We start from the raw sequence: 22,841 nt of genomic DNA, 5'->3' as shown, positions 1-22,841 counted from the left end.
AACTGCAAGAAATTATCGAAAAACGCATTTTTTAAATCTTCTTTTCATAATCTATTTTTTCAATTACACATTAACTTTAGATTTCATTTATGATGAAAATCAATAAAATCTTATCAAAAATAACTTTTCTCTTTAACTTTTTACTTTCTACGACCCGACTTAGGCATACTCTAATTACATGATCGGCGACATGCTATTTTACAATATTTACATCACATACGTGAACTGCAATCTCTCCTTATCCCTTCTTTACAATATATGTATACTTTTTTTACTTAACATGTATAAATAATAATTTGAAATGTATCCTACCTGGACGCAGATCAGCTTCCAGCTGCTTCCTCCATCATTCCTCTTCAAAATGGCCGCTTCCGTTCACGTTTACATACTTACGTCATCAAAAGCTGCAAAGATTAAAAAGAGACTATTTGAATTTAATTTTTTCATATGTTATTATTTAAATAAATAAAATACATTAAAATTCAGAAAAATATGTATAAATTTCCTTGAATAATATGCTATTTTGTTCTATTTTTTAAATAAAAAAATACAAAAAGCAAACAATGTATTCTTTATTTTTAATAATGTATTTATTTAATCTAAACCTCTTTTTTTATAAGTTATTACTTCAAAAATAATCTAATATTATCCTTACCTGTATTCTTATCCCATTTCCTTTCAAAAGATTGCCTTTCTTCTTATTTTTAACCTTCATTTTCAGTTCCGCGGGACAACCAGCTTCAACTATGGAAATAAATAAAGGACAATTACTTCCATTGAAATCAATGCAAAATCGTGGGAACTTTTTTTATAAATTAGTATTAATAAATTTTACAACTAATAATTATAATAAATAAATCTTATTTTTAAACTATCCCTTTTAATACATTTTTATATATTTTTAAAAAAATGCATTTATTTTTTAAAAATAAAATGTAAATAAATAGTTATTTTTATGTATTTAAATAATACCTTAAAACTCTTAAAAAAATAATAAAAAATTAAAACCACTTTTATAAACATAGCCAACATTTAATTGTTTTTTAAAATTAATACTACAGTATTAATTCATTGAACTTGAGTACTAAAATGTATTTATATTTATTTTCCAAGTTTCAAAACAATACTATTTACTCTTATAATACATTTTCAAATAACAATAATTCTATTTTTTTATTAATACTTCAAAATTAATTTTTTACGTTTTTAACCATTTTTAAATAATAATACTACAGTATTAATTGATTGAACCTGAGTATTAAAATGTATTCATATTTATTTTCCGAGTTTCAAAACAATACTATTTACTCTTTTAATACATTTTTTAATAATAATAAATCTTTTTTTTATTAATTACTACAAAGTTAATTTTTACATTTTTTCACTATTTTTAAATAATAATACTACACTATCAATTCATTGAACTTGAGTATTAGTAACAATAATTTAAATATAATACCTAAGTATTATTAATATTATATACATTTATAATTATTATAAAACATTTAAAATATTAATTCAATAATTCAATATTTCAAACATATAAACATATAAACATAAAAATATAAATATAATTAATAATTTTTTTTAAATAATGATATATAAATCATATTACATATAACACATTATAATTGCGTTGTAAAAGTACTTGCGTTGTAAAGGTACTTGCGTTGTAAAATCTTGCGTTGTAAAATCTTGCGTTGTAAATCCACTTGCGTTGTAAAAGTTTTGTTGTAATAGTAGTGCGTTGTAAAAGTTGCGTTGTAAAGGTTGTTCACCGTTTCAAAGTGTAGGTTTCCAACCTCCCTTCCTCAAAATCTAGATCCATAGATGCAACAGATGCTGGTTTACTCATGGCAGTAAGAATTGGCAACTCTCAGGAAAAAATAAAAGTTTAAGGAAAAGAAAATTCTACCAAAATAGTATGTGGTCGTGTTTGGTCTGCACTCACTAGTAGTGTACACCAATCACTGTATATGAGTCACAAATGCAAGTCCAAATCCTCACTGCTGACCACCAATGTTAGAACTGGGGGTCTCTAGTTGGCAATGGTATTTACCTTTTACCAAATAGGGACCCTTGCTTCTGAGTCAGGGAAAGGGGATTACACTACTGTATAACTCCTGCTCACCCCCTTGCTAGCTTGGCAAGAGCAGCCAGGCTTATCTCAGAGGCAATATGTTAAGCATTTGTGAACACATACAGTAATACAGTGAAACCCCTACAGACAGACACCACGCAGGTTTTATAAAAAATAAGGATTCTTTATATAGACTTATCACAAGACCATAAACGACAAAAATCCACAATACTGTACTCAATAATAATTCTTCAAGATGGTAGAAATAGTTCAAAAATAGGTTATTCACCTAAAAGCAGTCTTTAGCAACAGATAACCCCAACTGGAGCTATCACAGCGTCAAGGTCAAAGAAATCCCAAAGTACGGCGTCAAAACAGACCCACAGAGAACAGTACCTGAGGAACGTGAAAACAAAGACAGCTCACGGCGTCAGGGAGGTGCGGCATCGTTGGCGCGTTGTGGCGTCAGTTCCTTACTTCGGGGGAGATGATGCGTCGGTGTCCTGGATGCTTGCGCAGGCAGGGGAGGCGCTGGTTCCTGATCGGAGAGGGAGGTGACGTCACGATGGTGCCGAAATCACAGTTCCGTACGGTGTCACGATGTTGATGGATTCTTGACCACCCACGTCGCCGCTCCGCTCCGCGATGATGCCGGCTTCGGAGTCGATGCGGCACAGCAGCAGGAGTTGGGCCGGCTTCGCAAGTTTGAGCAGCGCTCACGGCTATTGCAGGCTTACGATGTCGTTTTTTAAGAGAAAGGGGCGCATCCTTCATGATCGTGAAAGTGCGGCATGGAGGCTTTCACAACAAAAAAAATATTTGCTATGTATTAGGCCTTCTCATATGCTGTTATTTGCTGCCATCTTGTGACACAGTTATTACTAACTATAATTAGTCCACTTTTCCAATGCTAAGAATCTGTGTTAGTTTTTATGGTCAGCTTGGCTGCGCAGCTGTCGCAAGGCAAATATGTAAGCATTACTAGAGAGGGCGGCTTTGGCTCCGCCCCCACTTTGGGTGTCTGGATTGTTTTCACTGATCATGAGTTTTGAGTGCTTCCATAAACAAGCATTTGCAATGCAATAGGTCTCGCATTTGCGAGAGTTTGAGCTATTGGCATTGTAAATGGCAATGCCTTTTATGTATATGTTGATTTTTAAAACACATAAAAAAAGACATTGTCATTTACAATGCCAATACTTTAAACTCTCGCAAATTCGAGACCTACTGCATTGCAAATGCTTGTTAATTCTCGCCTACAGTCAGTGCGTATGCACTGTCGCTTAAGGCAATTTATTGTTTCAATTTTTTTTAAAAACCTCCCAAAAAGGGTCCTTTAGCCTGCCCGTTTGTGCTTACTTTGTGCCTGTAGTTTAGGAACATTTATAACTTGAAAACGACAGAACTGGTTAACATTAACTGCAGTGAGTGCACTGGTCTTGAAAAGGGCAATTTGAGATGTGTAGAAAGGTTCTGTTCTGTTTATGCATATTTAGCAGTTGACCGCAGAGCACTATAGGGCTTTGGAATAAGACTTTGCATTCAGTGTGGGTTTCTAAGGATTGGAACCAAAAAGCAGCGACGGTTATGTGCAAAAAAAAATTCTGTTGCATTTGCTGTGTATTTTTATGGCACGGCTGTGCTATGTCTACATATTGATTAAAGCATAGAGTAAAGCTGTGTGCCTGACAGTGGTAAATATTGGTGAGAGCATTATCGTGATGCGCGGACGATGAAGGTGATGGCGCTGGTCTAGTGTCTGAAAGCAGAATACAGGATGTGGGAGCACACCGCTGACTTCTCAGGCAAGGTTCGCCCCTGGCATTCTGGTAAATGCAATCTCTTGTAGCTCGCTCCGATATTTTTGAGTGTTTCGCCAAGGTTGACGCAGATAGTGCTGATCTCTAGACACGTGTTTCTGGTTTATTAACCGTCATCAGTAGAGAATACAGTCTTGTATTTTGGGGTTTGCTAAGTAGGCTGCCAAATATTATATCAGGTCCGGTACCTCTCACTGGCACGCAGGTGCTTCATCCACGAGCTCGTCAGCTCAATGACTCACGGGAATACTTTAAATAGAAAACAGGATGTGGGAGCACACCTCTCAGGCAAGGTTCGCCCCTAGCATTCTGGTAAATGCAGTCTCTTGTTGCTCGCTCCGATACTGTCTGAAAGCATCCCCATAATTGGATTACTCCCCTGCCTTCCGCGGGAGCTACAGATACGAACAAGCCCTTTTTTAAACCTTATACTTTATTTTCATAGCGCTCGCTCGCGCTTATTTTAAACCTTGCCTACCTGCCTCCAGGGACTCTCCCTTGCCTCAGTCTTCGCCGCGCAGCCCAAGGTGACGCTGCAGCGGCCATAGAAACTCCTGCTTGCCGCCTTCAGCGGTCGCTCCCCCGGCCACGCCCACTGTTATTGGCCACGCCCACTTGGGGCTTTAAAAGGAGCTGAATACAAGCTCTGAGCAATTGGATTACTCCCCTGCCTTCCGCGGGAGCTACAGATACGAACAAGCCCTTTTTTAAACCTTATACTTTATTTTCATAGCGCTCGCTCGCGCTTATTTTAAACCTTGCCTACCTGCTTCCAGGGACTCTCCCTTGCCTCAGTCTTCGCCGCGCAGCCCAAGGTGACGCTGCAGCGGCCATAGAAACTCCTGCTTGCCGCCTTCAGCGGCTGCTCCCCCGGCCACGCCCACTGTTATTGGCCACGCCCCTAAGCAACCCTACAAAGCATGTGCTTTCATCGTACGCGCAGCGGACGGGCGCAGCGGGCGCGCCTAAGGCAAGCCCATCTGCGCCCGTCCGCGCCCAGACGGGCCCCGAGATGCTGCCCTTTTTATGTCATACTCATCTGCTACACTTAGAACCCTCCAGCAGCCTTCCTGCGCTCTCCTATCTACAACCTGGGACCGCTTGGTATCTCTCGGCATCGCGGCCGACTTGCCCTCTCCCAGACTCACCTGTGCACCTGAGTTGTTCCCTGTACCGCCGGAAACTCGTATCCGCATACTATATCTCAATACTCGGTCTCTCCCCCAACACCATACTGATATTTTTCTCCTGCTGACCGCGGAAAACCCAGACATCCTGTTGCTCACTGAGACCTGGCTGTCCGACCTTTCCCTCCCTGACATCTTGGCTGCTCTACCCCCCAACTACTACCTGCTGAACGCCAACCGGCCTCACGGCCGTCGTGGCGGTGGGGTTGCAGCAATCATCCGCAAAGACTTACCTCTTATTAAGTCTTCATCTTTATGCCTTCCTGATGTCGAAAATCTGGTAATTAGCCTGCCAACTGAAGCTGGGGCTCTGACCCTTATTGTCTTATACCACCCCCCTACCCCCATGCCTCTGTTTCCTGCCACTCTTTGTGAGCAGTTCACTGCCCTAATGACTTCTTCAGCCCGTGTTGCCATATATGGCGACTTTAACTACTGGTTTAATCATGTTGATGCTGGTCCCCATGCTACCGAATTGTTTGAGGCACTTTCCAGTCTCAACCTGATGCAGCATGTCACCTCTCCCACTCACACTGGGGGTAACATCTTAGATCACATCTGGACTCAGGGTATATCACTTCTCGGTCCGACTATCTCCCCCTGTGTCTGGTCAGACCATTCACTGATTGAGTCATCTATTCTTATAAAGGGCCTAGTCAGGCCCCCCCTCCAGCAAGGAGGGTCCGCTCGGAACTGGAAGACTCTCGACTCACCTGCCTTCCTCTCCTTACTTGTCAAAACCCAGCCCCTACTCCTCGAGTCCTCAGATATCAATACTATGGATGCCAACATTTCACACTGGCTAACGACGGCTAGCGATACTTGCGCACCTCTAACCCGCTTCTCTTGCACTCATCCTAATAAGTCCCACAAATGGTACAATTCCACCTTAAAGCAACAACATCTGGAGCTGCGCCGACTGGAGCGCAGATGGCGGCGCCATTATCTTGGCCCCGACAGGGAAGCATATGTGTCTGCGCGCAAAGCCTACAAAGTTGCAATCACCACTACCAAAACCACCTTCATCTCTAACAGGATTTTAACAGCTCCCAATAGATCTAAGGAGATATTTAAAGTCCTTGGCGAACTGACATCGGACGCCAGGACACTTCCGAATCCGCCTTCTTCCTTAGAATCTTGTACCGCTTTAAACTCTTTTTTCATCAATAAAATCACCACCATTAAGAATTCCATTCCCCACTCACTTTTTCCTGCTACATCAGTCCCATCTCCTGCTAATACATCCACTTTCTCTCAGTTCCCCGTGCTCGACCCGGAATCTCTTGCTAAACTGTCCACTCGTGTGAAATCTGGATCCCCCAAGGACTGCTGCCCCCCCTTCGTGCTTCGCGATATTTGTCACACCCTTCCCCATTGTATCCTTCACTTACTTAATTCCTCCCTTAACTCGGGCATAGTCCCCAGTTCATTCAAAGAGGCCGTACTGGTGCCCCTCTTAAAAAAGCCTGGCGCCGATCCAGCAGCCCTGGCTAATTACCGCCCCATTTCCCTCCTGCCCTTCCTATCTAAAATCCTTGAGGCTCATGTTACGACCTGCCTCTCACATTTCATCGAGGAGTCCAACTACCTGGCGCCTAATCAGGCCGGGTTCAGACCAGCCCACTCCACCGAGGCCGTGATCCTCGCTGTGCTGGACAATCTTAGACGCAATGATGACAGAGGACAACCCCAGGCATTAGTTTTACTCGATCTATCGGCGGCTTTCGACACGGTGGACCATAACATCTTAATCCACCGTGTCGAATCCGCCGGAGTCTGTGGGGTTTCTCTGTCTTGGATCAAATCCTTTCTAGAGGAGAGGTCCCAGGCAGTTAGCATGGGTCCTTTTCGCGCCACCAGCGTCTCTTCATCCTGCGGAGTCCCTCAAGGATCTTCTCTGTCTACCCTTCTTTTTAATTTGTACCTTCAACCCCTCCTTCACTCCTTAGGCAAGTGGGATATCACCGTGTTTAATTACGCGGATGATTTACAAATTATTTTTCCCCTCACTTCTCCCGACGCTGCCATCAATTTTCAGACTGCCATGACACATATCCAGCTTTGGATGAACCAAAACCAACTCAAGCTCAACCCGGGCAAGACTGAGCTCCTCCTCCCGGGGAGAAGTGCCCCTTTTTGGGGTCCTCAGTACTGGCCGACTGAGCTCGGAACACCTCCCTCTCCTGCTGGATGTGTCAAGAGCCTTGGAGTCTTGATTGATTCCGGGCTCACTCTCAAGGCACAGGTGAGCGCAGTAAAATCTTCCTGTATGTTCCAGCTCTACAGGATACGGAAAGTCGCTCACCTTCTATCGCCTGAAGCCTTGCTGCAAGTGCTAATAGCCCTGATGATGTCCCGGTTGGACTTCTCAAATTCAATCTACCACGGTCTCCCTAAATCTCTGTTGTCTAGGTTGCAGATCGTCCAAAACCAGGCTGCTCGGCTGGTCTTTAAAATCCCCAAATGGCAGTCGGCCCAACCTCTATTACGCCACCTTCATTGGTTACCAGTGAACGAAAGAATCACTTTCAAGGTTCACTGTTTGGTCTTCAAAGCTCTCACTGGTCCCGCCCCTGCTTTTCTCAAGTCTTTAATCACTTCTTATTGCCCCCCTCGTACCTTGAGGTCCACTCACCTCCTGCTCCTTGTCGTCCCCCGCTTCAAACTCTCCAGATAGGGTGGCCGCAGCTTTTCTTGTCTAGCCCCCAAGCTATGGAACTCCCTCCCTCTCTCACTCAAGTCATCTTGTTCCCTTCTTTCTTTTAGGAAATCCCTAAAAACACTACTCTTCCCCCACTAATTTTTCTTTTTCCCCTGCCTTTTCCTTCTCTTTTCTAAATCCGATTAGCGCCAGGAAACCTATGGTGACAGTGCGCTCAAGAAATTTGTTATAACATAACATAACATAACATAAGGTGCAGCAGGGAGCGGCCTCTGGCCTCACATTTCCTGCTGAGCTCCGAGAAGGCCTGACAGTGAAGGATGGGTCTCCCTCCGATCACTCCATCTCCACACTCTCGGCTTTTCTTTACTCTGATCGTTTCACTCAATGGGTTTGCAATCGTTTCTCATGATAACTTGCCATATCTACCAATGTTGTTGCACGACACCCACGAAAGTCATTTACTGAATTTTATCGGGTATACTGTTGTTAATTTCAGAAACAAGTGGCATTGTGTAGTTTTTTTATGTGTATTGCGACTGTCAGAGACTCTGAAATGTTTTCTGCAGTCTTTGTTGGATTCAGACATCTGTTACAGTTTTGCTGGTTACAACATTTAACAATGTTTAACCACCCTCCCTACATAACAAAGTCGGCAAAAAACGAGGCCAAGAAAAGCCTCATAGTGACATTGCTGTCGGGCGGTGTGATTCCTCTCATGATTGCCACACGGAGAGACATGATTCCATTTCTAACTACTCACACAACGTTTTGCAGCTTAAAATGGTGTCTTGTGCATAGCGTTGAACCATTTGTAAACTGCTGAGAACTCCCACTGTTACACAGGCCTTTCAGCGGTGAGCGATAACAGTACATTCTCCAAGCATGGCCAGTAAGTAAGGTTACCAGATTAGTTCATATAACCAGGGACTCAGTTGTCTAGTCCTGGATTACATTATACTGCATTCTGGGAGATGTAGTCCTGCCGATTAAATGAAACTCAAACTCAATAGATAGTCTCTTGCCTCCACCTCCTTCACATACATTGGCAATAGAGTGTGGGCGGGGTCTCTGCATCGGCTCAACTCGTTGATAATACAAAATTTAACATGAATGCCGTGTGTTTAAAAAAAAAAAAACGCCAGCAGAGCACGTTTATTTTGGAGGCAAGAGAAAGTCAGAACCAGTGAGTCCCCCCTAAAATGTTAAGTGCACATATGCTTCCTGGCGCCTTTTAAACAATGAACCAGAGCAAATAAAATAAAACTGAAAGAAACTTATAAAAAAGAATGTGTGCGTGTTTAAAATACACATCGCATTATTCGAGCGGATGGTCTAAACAAGTTTTGGCTTTCTGTGAGTGCTGTGTGGGGCAGCAGGCACCCTTTGTAAAAGTGAAAGAGCGCATGGGGCGCTGCAAATACAACAAGGAAGTAGTCCTTGTTGTATTTGCCCAACAGCGTAACTAAACAGTAGTTGGTCGGTGCTGCTTCCTGCAAAACGGAAGTGACGTTTCGCATCGCGAGCCTACCATAAGCAAGATAACAGCAATGCAACTTTAAACAAATGGCGAGCAGAAGGACATATGAGCCGCCAATAGGCGGAGTTTCACTCAACAATACAGATGACTTGATGTCTCGGAGAGACCGCGCATGCGCTCTGCCTAGCCGAGAACTAAAAAGTGCTGGTCATCCACACAACTGTGATCATTTTATTTATCCAGCTCCCTGAGATTTAATTTTTAGGAGCATACACATGACAATGGATTGCTTTTAAAGTTCGTTAGATGACTAGATAATTTAGGGTGTCTTTTCGCTGGCAGCAGCACAGATGGCAGGAGGACGGTCATTAACCTACATGGATATTCAATTTAGGGCTTGGCTTGTTTACATAACTAACTCCTCCCTGACACATTTGTGCAATTCTGTTTGGACTTTAAACATAGCAAAGGAGAAGGTAGTAAAGAACGGATCGCCAGCACAGGCAGGTCACACAGCCGAACAGAGTTAAGTGCTATGGACTGACCTATGATTACACTCTACAGCTATGGCCTTTCGAGACCTGGCCTGCCCACATGCTGGCGGGAGAAAGTACACCTGCACAGAGACAAGAACACCTGCACAGAGACACATCAGCAAACAGCTCTGAGATGGACACTAAAAAGGCTCTTTCTAATCACAGCCGTAAATGTTGAAAGGTGATTGCCAATGAAGAAATGCAAGTGTTATCATCACCTCATGGCAGCAGCGCTGGTTGGCGAGTTCAGAGCATTCACAGAAAAGAAATGTGAAAGATCTGTGTAGATCTGGAAATAATATTGCCTTCAGTGCTTGACGAAGGAAGATGCTGGTCATGGAAAAAGAAGAAGAAGGGATAGACTAATAGGTAATCAATAGTCACCCACCCATATCACCCAGCCAATGAAGGACTGAACTGCGAAGCTGCATCCTGTTAGAAAAGATTAGATCCCAAGCAAGACCAAAAAGGCCACAAGCAAAAGGGTCGGCAGGGAATAGTGGACCTGATATCAAGGATATTATCATTATTATTTGTTAAGTGCAACGGATCCTCCCCAGGGGTATCTCTCAGCGCTGCAGTATCAAGTAACAAAAGCAAAACCAAGTCCAGTTAGAGACTGAATAACCAGGTTCTAAGGAGTTTTCTAAACTGAGAGACGTTAGAGCAGGAACGAATTTAAAACGGCAGTTTGTTCTAATGATGGGGGCCAGGCAGGAAAAAGAACGACCACTTACTCTGGTTTTATTCATCCTTTTGGGGACCAGTAACAATTGATCACTAGATCTCAGGTGTCTGGTTGGGATGTAAGGTTTTAATTTATTTTTTAGATAAACTGCTCCCGTCCTCTGCAGTGTTTTAAAGAGCATACATAGGAGCTTAAACACTGCTAATTGTTTATGGGCAACCAGTGGAGCAGGCGCAGTAGGGGTTCAGATGGTGATCGTGGGGGCGGGGGGGAGGGCGTGATTCCCTCTCCATCTCCATCTGCTTTCGTTCCTTCTATTCTCTGCTTTCTCTTTATGTTTACTAACCAGCTGATCCTCTCCCTCACCAAAGACCCCACCACCGCCAGAGCCAACCTTCACGAAGGGATGAAAGAGGTAGCCGAATGGATGAAGAACAGCCGCCTGAAACTGAACTCGGACAAGACGGAAGTCCTCATCCTGGGATCCTCACCCTCTGCCTGGGATGACTCCTGGTGGCCCCCCGCCCTAGGCAGCTCACCCAAACCAATAGACCACGCACGCAACCTGGGCTTCATCCTGGACTCCTCCCTCTCCATGACCAGACAAGTCAACGCCGTCTCCTCGTCGTGCTTCAACATCCTGCGCATGCTTCGTAAGATCTTCCGGTGGATCCCCACCGAGACCAGGAAGACGGTCACCCAGGCCCTCGTCACCAGCCGTCTGGACTACGGCAACTCCCTCTACGCCGGAACCACCGCCAAACTCCAGAAAAGACTCCAGCGGATCCAGAACGCCTCAGCACGACTCATCCTGGACATCCCCCGCCGCAGCCACATCTCCGGACACCTGAGAGATCTGCACTGGCTCCCGGTCAACAAGAGAATAACCTTCCGTCTCCTCACCCACGCACACAAAGTCCTACACAAACAAGGCCCAGGATACCTCAACAGCTGCCTCAACTTCTACGCTCCCAAGCGCCAGCTTCAATAGACCAGCCACGCCCTCGCCGCCGTCCCCCGCATCCGAAGAGCCACCACAGGGGGACGGTCCTTCTCCTACCTCGCCGCCAAGACTTGGAACTCCCTCCCGACCCACCTCCGCCTGACCCAGGACCACCTCGCCTTCAGGAAGCAACTCAAGACCTGGCTGTTCGAGCAGTAGCGGACCCCCCTCCCCTAGCGCCTTGAGACCCTCTGGGTGTGTAGTGCGCTATATAAATGCCATGATTGATTGATTGATTGATTGATGGCTCCTTTCTAAATCTTACTCATATTCTCATATACCTGTTCATTCAATCAGTTTGCTCACCTTATACATGTTTGGTGTCAGGTTATTCGTTGCAAAACTTATTGTTGTCTCTCCATTTATAAGTAATTGTTTACATTTTCTATGGCGAATTTGCTTGTTGTTTCCTGGAACGTAAAAGGACTTTGAAATCCTGTTAAAAAATAAAGGGTTTTGACCCACCTTCCTAAATTGAACTGCTAGATTGCTTTTCTACAGGAGTCACATCTTAAGGAAGGTGACATTGATTCTACACGCAGACAATGGGTGAGTTCTGTCTACTGCTCCCCTGCAGTTAATAATAAGAATGGTGTTTTAATTTTAGTTCACAAATATCTGAATATTCAAGTGATCAATGAAACCAAAGATGATGCTGGGAGATAGTTACTATTTAATGTTAAAATTAACGATACTCCTTTTTCATTATGTATTGTTTATGGCCCTAAAGGTGTGCATCTACATTTTGGGACCGTTCTTCTACTCTTCAATCCGATAGTCGTTCAGATAACTTTATAGTAGTGAGGGATTGCATTAATGGGCCTCTTTGTAGACCGCAGATCTCACATTAGAAATCTCCCTAATAACATGCAAAAATCTTTCCAGAGGACTATTTCCTCTAGAGGTTTATATGATGCCCTGCATACTTTTCACCTGGACTTGTTAGAATGCACTTACTTCTCTCCTGTGCATTCCTCTCAATAGATTACTTATTTCTCATGCAGAATATTCTTCAATCAGTTTCCAATGTTGAGATTGGTTCAATTCTGATTTCCGACCATGCCCCTGGTATTTTAGACTTAGATACACCTAACGACAATCCCCGGTCAAATAGATGGATATTTAACAATGTATTACTGCAAGACAAACAGTTTACAGATGCATTTACAGATTTTACAAAATATTGTTTGATGTCAATCTTATTTTTGATTACCAGATGAATTGTATTCGAAATGCATATACAGCGACTGCCAGGGCTTTTATTATAGACCATGTTGCAGTGAAGAAAAATAAATCAATTAAGGATTCTTTGCAATTGCTTAAACAAATCAAAATATTGGAGCATGAATATGTTTTCTAAACAAAAACTGATACTCAGCCTAAATTAGTTCAAGCTAAATTACAATATAACAAACAATCTTGTAATGATGCATATGGTACCTTACTTAAAATTAATGCAAAAATGTTTCGTGGTCGTAATAAAGCAGGGAAAGTGTTGGCTAAGGTGAACAACCTTTACAACGCAACTTTTACAACGCACTACCATTACAACAAAACCTTTACAACGCAAGTGGATTTACAACGCAAGATTTTACAACGCAAGTACCTTTACAACGCAAGTACTTTTACAACGCAATTATAATGTGTTATATGGAATATGATTTATATATCATTATTTAAAAAAATGTATTAATTATATTTATATTTTTATGTTTCTATGTTTCTATGTTTGAAATATTGAGTTATTGAATTATTATTTTAAATGTTTTATAATAATTATAAATGCATATAATATTAATACTACTTAGGTATTATATTTAAATTATTGTTACTAATACTCAAGTTCAATCAAAAATACTGTAGTATTATTATTTAAAAATGGTTACAAAACGTAAAAATTAATTTTGAAGTATTAATAAAAAAAATAGAATTATTATTATTTAAAAATGTATTATAAGAGTAAATAGTATTGTTTTGAAACTTGGAAAATAAATATAAATACATTTTAGTACTCAAGTTCAATGAATTAATACTGTAGTATTAATTTTAAAAAAACAATTAAATGTTGGCTATGTTTATAAAAGTGGTTTTAATTTTTTATTATTTTTGTAAGAGTTTTAAGGTATTATTTAAATACATAAAAATAACTATTTATTTTTATTTTATTTTTAAAAAATAAATACATTTTTTTTAAAAGTCTATAAAAATGTATTAAAAGTGATAGTTTAAAAATAAGATTTATTTATTATAATTATTAGTTGTAAAATTTATTAATACTAATTTATAAAAAAAGTTCCCACGATTTTGCATTGATTTCAATGGAAGAAATTGTCCTTTATTTATTTCCATAGTTGAAGCTGGTTGTCCAGCGGAACTGAAAATGAAGGTTAAAAAGAAGAAGAAAGGCAATCTTTTGAAAGGAAATGGGATAAGCATACAGGTAAGGATAATATTACATTATTTTTGAAGTAATAACTTATAAAAAAAGAGGTTTAGATTAAATAAATACATTATTAAAAATCAAGAATACATTGTTTGGTTTTTGTATTTTTTTATTTAAAAAATATAACAAAATAGCATAGTATTCAAGGAAATTTATTTTTCTGAATTTTAATGTATTTTATTTATTTAAATAATAAAATATGAAAAAATTAAATTCAAATAGTCCCTTTTTAATCTTTGGAGCTTTTGATGACGTAAGTACATAAACGTGAACGTAAGCGGCCATTTTGCAGAGGAACGATGGAGGAAGCAGATGCAAGCTGATCTGCGTCCAGGTAGGAAACATTTCAAATTATTATTTATACATGTTAAGTAAAAAAAGTATACACATATTGTAAAGAAGGGATAAGGAGAGATTGCAGTTCACGTATGTGATGTAAATATTGTAATATAGCATGTCGCCGATCATGTAATTAGAGTATGCCTATGTCGGGTCGTAGAATGTAAAAAGTTAAAGAGAAAAGTTATTTTTGATAAGATTTTATTGATTTTCATCATAAATGAAATCTAAAGTTAATGTGTAATTGAAAAAATGGATTACGAAAAGAAGATTTTAAAAATGCATTTTTCGATAATTTCTTGCTGTTTTTTTGCTAAAAAATAACAATTTGTGGTTATTTGATTTTTTAAAAAAGCTTCTTCGATTTATTACCGTAATTTTGGAACTTAGATATTGTCTGATATATAATTTACTTTGTATGCGTTGTTTTTTTAAAGTGTTATGATTGACAGTGATACTATGATTTAGAAGGAGGGAATAATTTTTTACTTTGGATTGGTTCGTCAGTAAATATATAGTTATCTATATAATTTATTATTGTAAATAGTAGAGGTGGAGATAGGGAGAATATGCTTTTTTGGAGGAAGATTTGTTTTTTTTGATAAATTGCATAGTATTTTAGCATTAAATTCGTTAATAGTTAGGGCAATATAGCAAGAAAATGTTTTGTTAGGAGGTAGTATTTTAGGAGGTAGTATTTTATTTAGGATGCTATTATAATTCTCACAAATTGTTGATATATGAAATATAATTAATAATACGATCGATCAACAAAATATAACAACAAGGAGTGTCAAAGAGTACCATTTTTGTATATCTAGGTCTTTATCTGGATGTTTATCGTGAAACTTTATTTTGGGGTTTAACAACATAGAAGAATATTTGAGTATAATAGAAATATTTTTGGTTATTACTATGGTATTATATACAATTTCAAAAAAGATTTTGTACTTGTAACCACAATTTTTGGAAAAATATATGGTAATTTAAAGAAGCTTTTTCCAAGTTTATATTTTTAAGAAAAAAAAGAAGAAATTATTTTAAATTCAAAATGCATTTTTTGTTGGAAAAAAATATGTTGTCAGGTGGATGTCAAATTGGAAAGCATTTTTCTAATTTTCTGAAAATTAAAAAAAATTTGGCAACTTGATATTTCGGATTATTGGGGTATTGTGATGTTTCAAACATTGGTTTAATACAGTTTGAAAACATAGAAGAAAAAAATATCAGGTAAAAAAAGATATGCAGACCCAACTAATTTATTAAAAATGTTTAGGAAAAATGTGATAGCCAATTTTAATTAGTGTTTGTTTAAATTTAGGGCAAATCAGGAAAGTAAGGTGCAAATGTTATTTAGAAACTTAGAATGTTAGCAACATTTTCAAGGTAGTCTAGAGCCACAGACAACGAAAATTGTTGTATAATACCCAATAGTCTCTCAGACATTTCCTTTGTTTTTTGTGTAACTCGTGGGTTTAGACTGCCAGCTAATGTTTGTGAAAGTCTCATTTCTTGGAAACTTTGCTCCTTCTTCAAAGTTTCCAAAAAAGAGTAGAAATTAGGGTGTGGTTTTCCAAGTGTATGTTTGAAGGAGTTATGCCATCCCTCAATGGCATTATTTGTTTTAGCTTCTCCCTCTAAACAGCTCGTGTAACAGTTCCACTACTCCACATGGAAACGTGGCTTCCTCCTGCGACCCGATCTTCTTAGGTGCCCAATCCATGTGTCTTCAAAATAATTTAGAATGGGTGCCAATTTGTCTTCATTTACATTGTAATAATTTGATTCTGTAATGGCAGTGTAGTACTCATCTACACATTTTCGGGAGGCACAAAACAAAGAGCTGTTTTTTTAACTCAACTTGTAGTTTGCTATCTGTTGAGTATTCTGCAACCAGTGTTGTTTTCTGTAACTTACGTCAGAATGCCTGGGAAAAATGGAAAAAACAACCCTGAATTTGAGTATCCGTGTACGTTTTACTGATCACATTGATCATGCTCAATTCAAAATCGATAATTATTTTCCTAGGACTTTTGGTTGTTGTATTTTTAATAACTGATAAAAGTTCAGTGTAGGTTGCAGAAGACTTATCAGGCAGTAAACTATATACTAAGGGGATCACATTATGGTTAATTTTAGCATGTATAGTGTAAATTTAGGTGAAAGGATCGGGTGTACTTTTAAACGTCCCATCCATCATCCAAATTTCACTATTTTCTAACTTAACAAGGTTGCGGGGTGTACTAAAAATTATAATTCGTTTTTGAGGGTTTTCGTTGTCATGGAGAAGGAAGGGTTCATCAGCAAAAGAAATAGTAAGTTCATGTAGAATAACAATGTCAGAAAAAGTATGAGGTGTATTTACTTGTGTGTTACTTGCCTGTTTTTGTCTTTGTATAATTCGCCTCAGATTAGGAATTATAGGCATATTACTAGCTACATGACTGGGGACATGCTGTGCAATCTCTCTTAAAATGGATCCGGTAGAATCATTGGAGGTGCTTGCAAGTTCTTTCATCTCATTTAGGGTTTCCCTTACATCAATCTCCATTGCAGAGGCAGAGTGGTTATGATCAGTTGTTTTAATAATAATATTATCATGGGTAACCGCTCTGCCGCTGCAATGGGATGAGTAGTATTGCACGCACCTCCAATGATTTCTGGGAAAACTTATCCTTTCTTTACAATATATGTAACCTGCATGCTTAAGTAATTTGTTTCCTTTTCTGGATTTTATATAAGTAGCTGTTTCCTGTGCACACATTATCTGTAAAGAAACAATGTTTTATTTTAGTATGTAAATTTAAATTACAAAAAAGGCATAATAATAATTTACATTTTCTAAACTGCTGCATCTTCATGGAGTTAGAATAGTAATTGTTACCCCTGCTCTATCCCAAACTTTCCTTACTGCTGCACCTTCCTGGAGTGAGAATAGTAATTCTTACCCCTACACTATCCCACACTTTCCCTACTGCTGCACCTTCTTGGAGTGAGAATAATAATTCTTACCCCTACACTATCCCACACTTTCCCTACTGCTGCACCTTCCTGGAGTTAGAATAGTAATTCTTACCCCTATGCTATCCCACACTTTCCCTCCTGATGCACCTTCCTGGAGTTAGAATAGTAAAGCTTACCCCTACACTATCCCACAATTTCCCTAATGCTGCACCTTTCTGTAGTTAGAATAGTAATTCTTACCCCTGCTCTACCCCACACTTTTTTTACTGCTGCACATTCCTGGAGTTTGAATAGTAATGTGCTTTGTAATGTGCTTTTTAAATACTTTTTGATGTAGATGTTTTCTTCTTGGCCTAGTTTTTGTTCAGGTTTCTCGTTGTTTTCTGGTCTTTTTGGTTGTCTGGTCTTTTGGGATTCGCTTTTAGATTTTGTTGTAAGAAGATTTATTTGAGTATCTGAAGAAATTGAGACAAAAAGATGAAATGTAATATTTTATTTTAATGTTTGTGATACCGTCAAATATGTTAATACTTTTCTGCATATGTTATATTACATTCACATTACCATGTAACTTTACTACACTTTCCCTACTGCTGCACCTTCCTGTAGTGAGAATAGTAATTCTTACCCCTACACTATCTCACACTTTCCCTACTGCTGCACCTTCCTGGAGTTAGAATAATAATTGTTACCCCTATGCTATCCCACAGTTTCCCTCCTGCTGCACCTTCCTGGAGTTGGAATAGTAAATCTTACCCCTACACTATCCCTCACTTTCCCTAATGCTGCACCTTCCTGGAGTTAAGCTATTAATTCTTACCCCTACACTATCCCACATTTTCCCTACTGCTGCACCTTCCTGGAGTTAGAATAGTAATTCTTACCCTTATGCTATCCCACACTTTCCCTCCTGCTGCACCTTCCTGGAGTTAGAATAGTAAATCTTACCCCTACACTATCCCACACTTTCCCTAATGCTGCACCTTTCTGTAGTTAGAATAGTATTTCTTACCCATACTCTACCCCACACTTTTTCTACTGCTGCACATTCCTGGAGTTTGAATAGTAATGTGCTTTGTAATGTGCTTTTTAAATACCTTTTGATGTAGATGTTTTCTTCTTGGTCTAGTTTTTGTGCAGGTTTCTCGTTGTTTTCTGGTCTTTTTGGTTGTCTGGTCTTTTGGGATTCGCGTTTAGATTTTGTTGTAAGAAGATTTATTTGAGTATCTGAAAAAAATGAGACAAAAAAATGAAATGTAATATTTTATTTTAATGTTTGTGATACAGTCAAATATGTTAATACTTTTCTGCATATGTCATGTTACATTCACATTACCATGTAACTTTACTACACTTTCCCTACTGCTGCACCTTCCTGTAGTGAGAATAGTAATTCTTACCCCTACACTATCCCACACTTTCCCTAATGCTGCACCTTTCTGGAGTTGGAATAGTAATTCTTACCCCTACACTAGCCCACATTTTCTCTACTGCTGCACCTTCCTGGAGTTAGAATAATAATTCTTACCCCTACACTATACCACATTTTCCCTACTGCGGCACCTTCCTGGAGTTAGAATAGTAATTCTTACCCCTATGCTATCCCACACTTTCCCTCCTGCTGCACCTTCCTGGAGTTAGAATAGTAAATCTTACCCCTACACTATCCCACAATTTCCCTAATGCTGCACCATTCTTTAGTTAGAATAGTAATTCTTACCCCTGCTCTACCCCACACTTTTTCTACTGCTGCACATTCCTGGAGTTTGAATAGTAATGTGCTTTGTAATGTGCTTTTTAAATACCTTTTGATGTAGCTGTTTTCTTCTTGGTCTAGTTTTTGTTCAGGTTTCTCGTTGTTTTCTGGTCTTTTTGGTTGTCTGGTCTTTTGGGATTTGCTTTTAGATTTTGTTGTAAGAAGATTTGTTTGAGTATCTGAAGAAATTGAGACAAAAAGATGAAATGTAATATTTTATTTTAATGTTTGTGATACCGTCAAATATGTTAATACTTTTCTGCATATGTCATGTTACATTCACATTACCATGTAACTTTACTACACTTTCCCTACTGCTGCACCTTCCTGTAGTGAGAATAGTAATTCTTACCCCTACACTATCCCACATTTTCCCTACTGCTGCACCTTCCTGGAGTTAGAATAGTAATTCTTACCCCTATGCTATCCCACACTTTCCCTAATGCTGCACCTTTCTGGAGTTGGAATAGTAATTCTTACCCCTACACTATCCCACATTTTCTCTACTGCTGCACCTTCCTGGAGTTAGAATAATAATTCTTACCCCTACACTATACCACATTTTCCCTACTGCGGCACCTTCCTGGAGTTAGAATAGAAATTCTTACCCCTATGCTATCCCACACTTTCCCTCCTGCTGCACCTTCCTGGAGTTAGAATAGTAAATCTTACCCCTACACTATCCCACAATTTCCCTAATGCTGCACCTTTCTGTAGTTAGAATAGTAATTCTTACCCCTGCTCTACCCCACACTTTTTCTACTGCTGCACATTCCTGGAGTTTGAATAGTAATGTGCTTTGTAATGTGCTTTTTAAATACCTTTTGATGTAGATGTTTTCTTCTTGGTCTAGTTTTTGTTCAGGTTTCTCGTTGTTTTCTGGTCTTTTTGGTTGTCTGGTCTTTTGAGATTCGCTTTTAGATTTTGTTGTAAGAAGATTTATTTGAGTATCTGAAGAAATTGAGACAAAAAGATGAAATGTAATATTTTATTTTAATGTTTGTGATACCGTCAAATATGTTAATACTTTTCTGCATATGTTATATTACATTCACATTACCATGTAACTTTACTACACTTTCCCTACTGCTGCACCTTCCTGTAGTGAGAATAGTAATTCTTACCCCTACACTATCCCACACTTTCCCTACTGCTGCACCTTCCTGGAGTTAGAATAGTAATTGTTACCCCTGCTCTATCCCACACTTTCCCAACTGCTGCACCTTCCTGTAGTGAGAATAGTAATTCTTACCCCTACACTATCCCACACTTTCCCTACTGCTGCACCTTCCTGGAGTTAGAATAGTAATTCTTACCCCTATGCTATCCCACACTTTCCCTCCTGATGCACCTTCCTGGAGTTAGAATAGTAAATCTTACCCCTACACTATCCCACAATTTCCCTCCTGCTGCACCTTCCTGGAGTTAGAATAGTAAATCTTACCCCTACACTATCCCACACTTTCCCTAATGCTGCACCTTTCTGTAGTTAGAATAGTATTTCTTACCCATACTCTACCCCACACTTTTTCTACTGCTGCACATTCCTGGAGTTTGAATAGTAATGTGCTTTGTAAATACCTTTTGATGTAGATGTTTTCTTCTTGGTCTAGTTTTTGTTCAGGTTTCTCGTTGTTTTCCGGTCTTTTTGGTTGTCTGGTCTTTTGGGATTCGCTTTTAGATTTTATTGTAAGAAGATTTATTTGAGTATCTGAAAAAAATGAGACAAAAAAATGAAATGTAATATTTTATTTTAATGTTTTTGATTCAGTCAAATATGTTAATACTTTTCTGCATATGTCATGTTACATTCACATTACCATGTAACTTTACTACACTTTCCCTACTGCTGCACCTTCCTGTAGTGAGAATAGTAATTCTTACCCCTACACTATCCCACATTTTCCCTACTGCTGCACCTTCCTGGAGTTAGAATAGTAATTCTTACCCCTTTGCTATCCCACACTTTCCCTAATGCTGCACCTTTCTGGAGTTGGAATAGTAATTCTTACCCCTACACTATCCAACATTTTCTCTACTGCTGCACCTTCCTGGAGTTAGAATATTAATTCTTACCCCTACACTATACCACATTTTCCCTACTGCGGCACCTTCCTGGAGTTAGAATAGTAATTCTTACCCCTATGATATCCCACACTTTCCCTCCTGCTGCACCTTCCTGGAGTTAGAATAGTAAATCTTACCCCTACACTATCCCACACTTTCCCTAATGCTGCACCTTTCTGTAGTTAGAATAGTAATTCTTACCCATACTCTACCCCACACTTTTTCTACTGCTGCACCTTCCTGGAGTTTGAATAGTAATGTGCTTTGTAATGTGCTTTTTAAATACCTTTTGATGTAGATGTTTTCTTCCTGGTCTAGTTTTGTTCAGGTTTCTCGTTGTTTTCTGGTCTTTTTGGTTGTCTTGTCTTTTGGGATTCGCTTTTAGATTTTGTTGTAAGAAGATTTATTTGAGTATCGAAAAAAATGAGACAAAAAAAGAAATGTAATATTTTATTTTAATGTTTGTGATACAGTCAAATATGTTAATACTTTTCTGCACATGTTATATTAAATTCACATTACCATGTAACTTTACTACACTTTCCCTACTGCTGCACCTTCCTGGAGTGAGAATAGTAATTATTACCCCTACCCTATCTCATACTTTCACTACTGCAGCACCTTTCTGGAGTGAGAATAGTAATTATTACCCCTACTCTATCCCATACTTTCTGTACTGCTGCACCTTCATGGAGTGAGAATAGTAATTGTTACCCCTGCTCTATCCCAAACTTTCCCTACTGCTCCACCTTCCTGGAGTTAGAATAGTAATTTTTACCCCTACACTATCCCACACTTTCCCTACTGCTGCACCTTCCTGGAGTGAGAATAGTAATTGTTACCCCTGCTCTATCCCACATTTTCCCTACTGCTGCACCTTCCTGGAATTGGAATACTAATTATTACCCCTGCTCTATCCCACACTTTTTCTACTGCTGCACCTTCCTGGAGTGAGAATAGTAATTTTTACCCCTATACTATCCCACACTTTCCCTACTGCTGCACCTTCCTGGAGTGAATATAGTAATTGTTACCCCTGCTCTATCCCACACTTTCCCTACTGCTGCACCTTCCTGGAATTGGAATAGTAATTCTTACCCCTGCTCTATCCCACACTTTTTCTACTGCTGCACCTTCCTGGATTTTGAATAGTAATGTGTTTTGTAATGTGCTTTTTAAATACCTTTTGATGTAGATGTTTTCTTTTTCCTCTAGTTTTTGGTCAGGTTTCTCGTTTCTTTCCGGTCTTTTGGTTGTCTGGTCTTCTGGGATTCGCTTTTTGATTTTGTTTTAAGACGATTTATTTGAGTATCTGGAAAAAATGAGACAAAACATGAAAAATAATATTTTATTTTAATGTTTAAGATGCTCTCAAATATGTAAATATTTTTCTGCATATGTTATATTATATTCACATTACCATGTAACTTTACTACACTTACCCTAGTGCTGTACCTTCAAGGAGTGAGAATAGTAATTATTACCCCTACTCTATCCCATACTTTCCCTACTGCTGCACCTTCCTGGAGTGAGAATAGTAATTATTACCCCTACTCTATCCCATACTTTCCCTACTGCTGCACCTTCCTTAAGTGAGAATAGTAATTCTTACCCTTACTCTATCCCACACTTTCCCTACTGCTGCACCTTCCTGGAATTAGAATAGTAATTATTACCCCTACTCTATCCCACACTTTCCCTACTGCTGCACCTTTCTGGAATTGGAATAGTAATTATTACCCCTACTCTATCCCATATTTTCCCTACTGCTGCACCTTCCTGGAGTGAAAATAGTAATTATTACCCCTACTCTATC

Source organism: Lissotriton helveticus, chromosome 1_2, assembly GCF_964261635.1.
Source record: "Lissotriton helveticus chromosome 1_2, aLisHel1.1, whole genome shotgun sequence".
NCBI classification, from domain to species: Eukaryota; Metazoa; Chordata; class Amphibia; order Caudata; family Salamandridae; genus Lissotriton; species Lissotriton helveticus.
Note: the sequence above shows the minus strand (reverse complement) of the source record.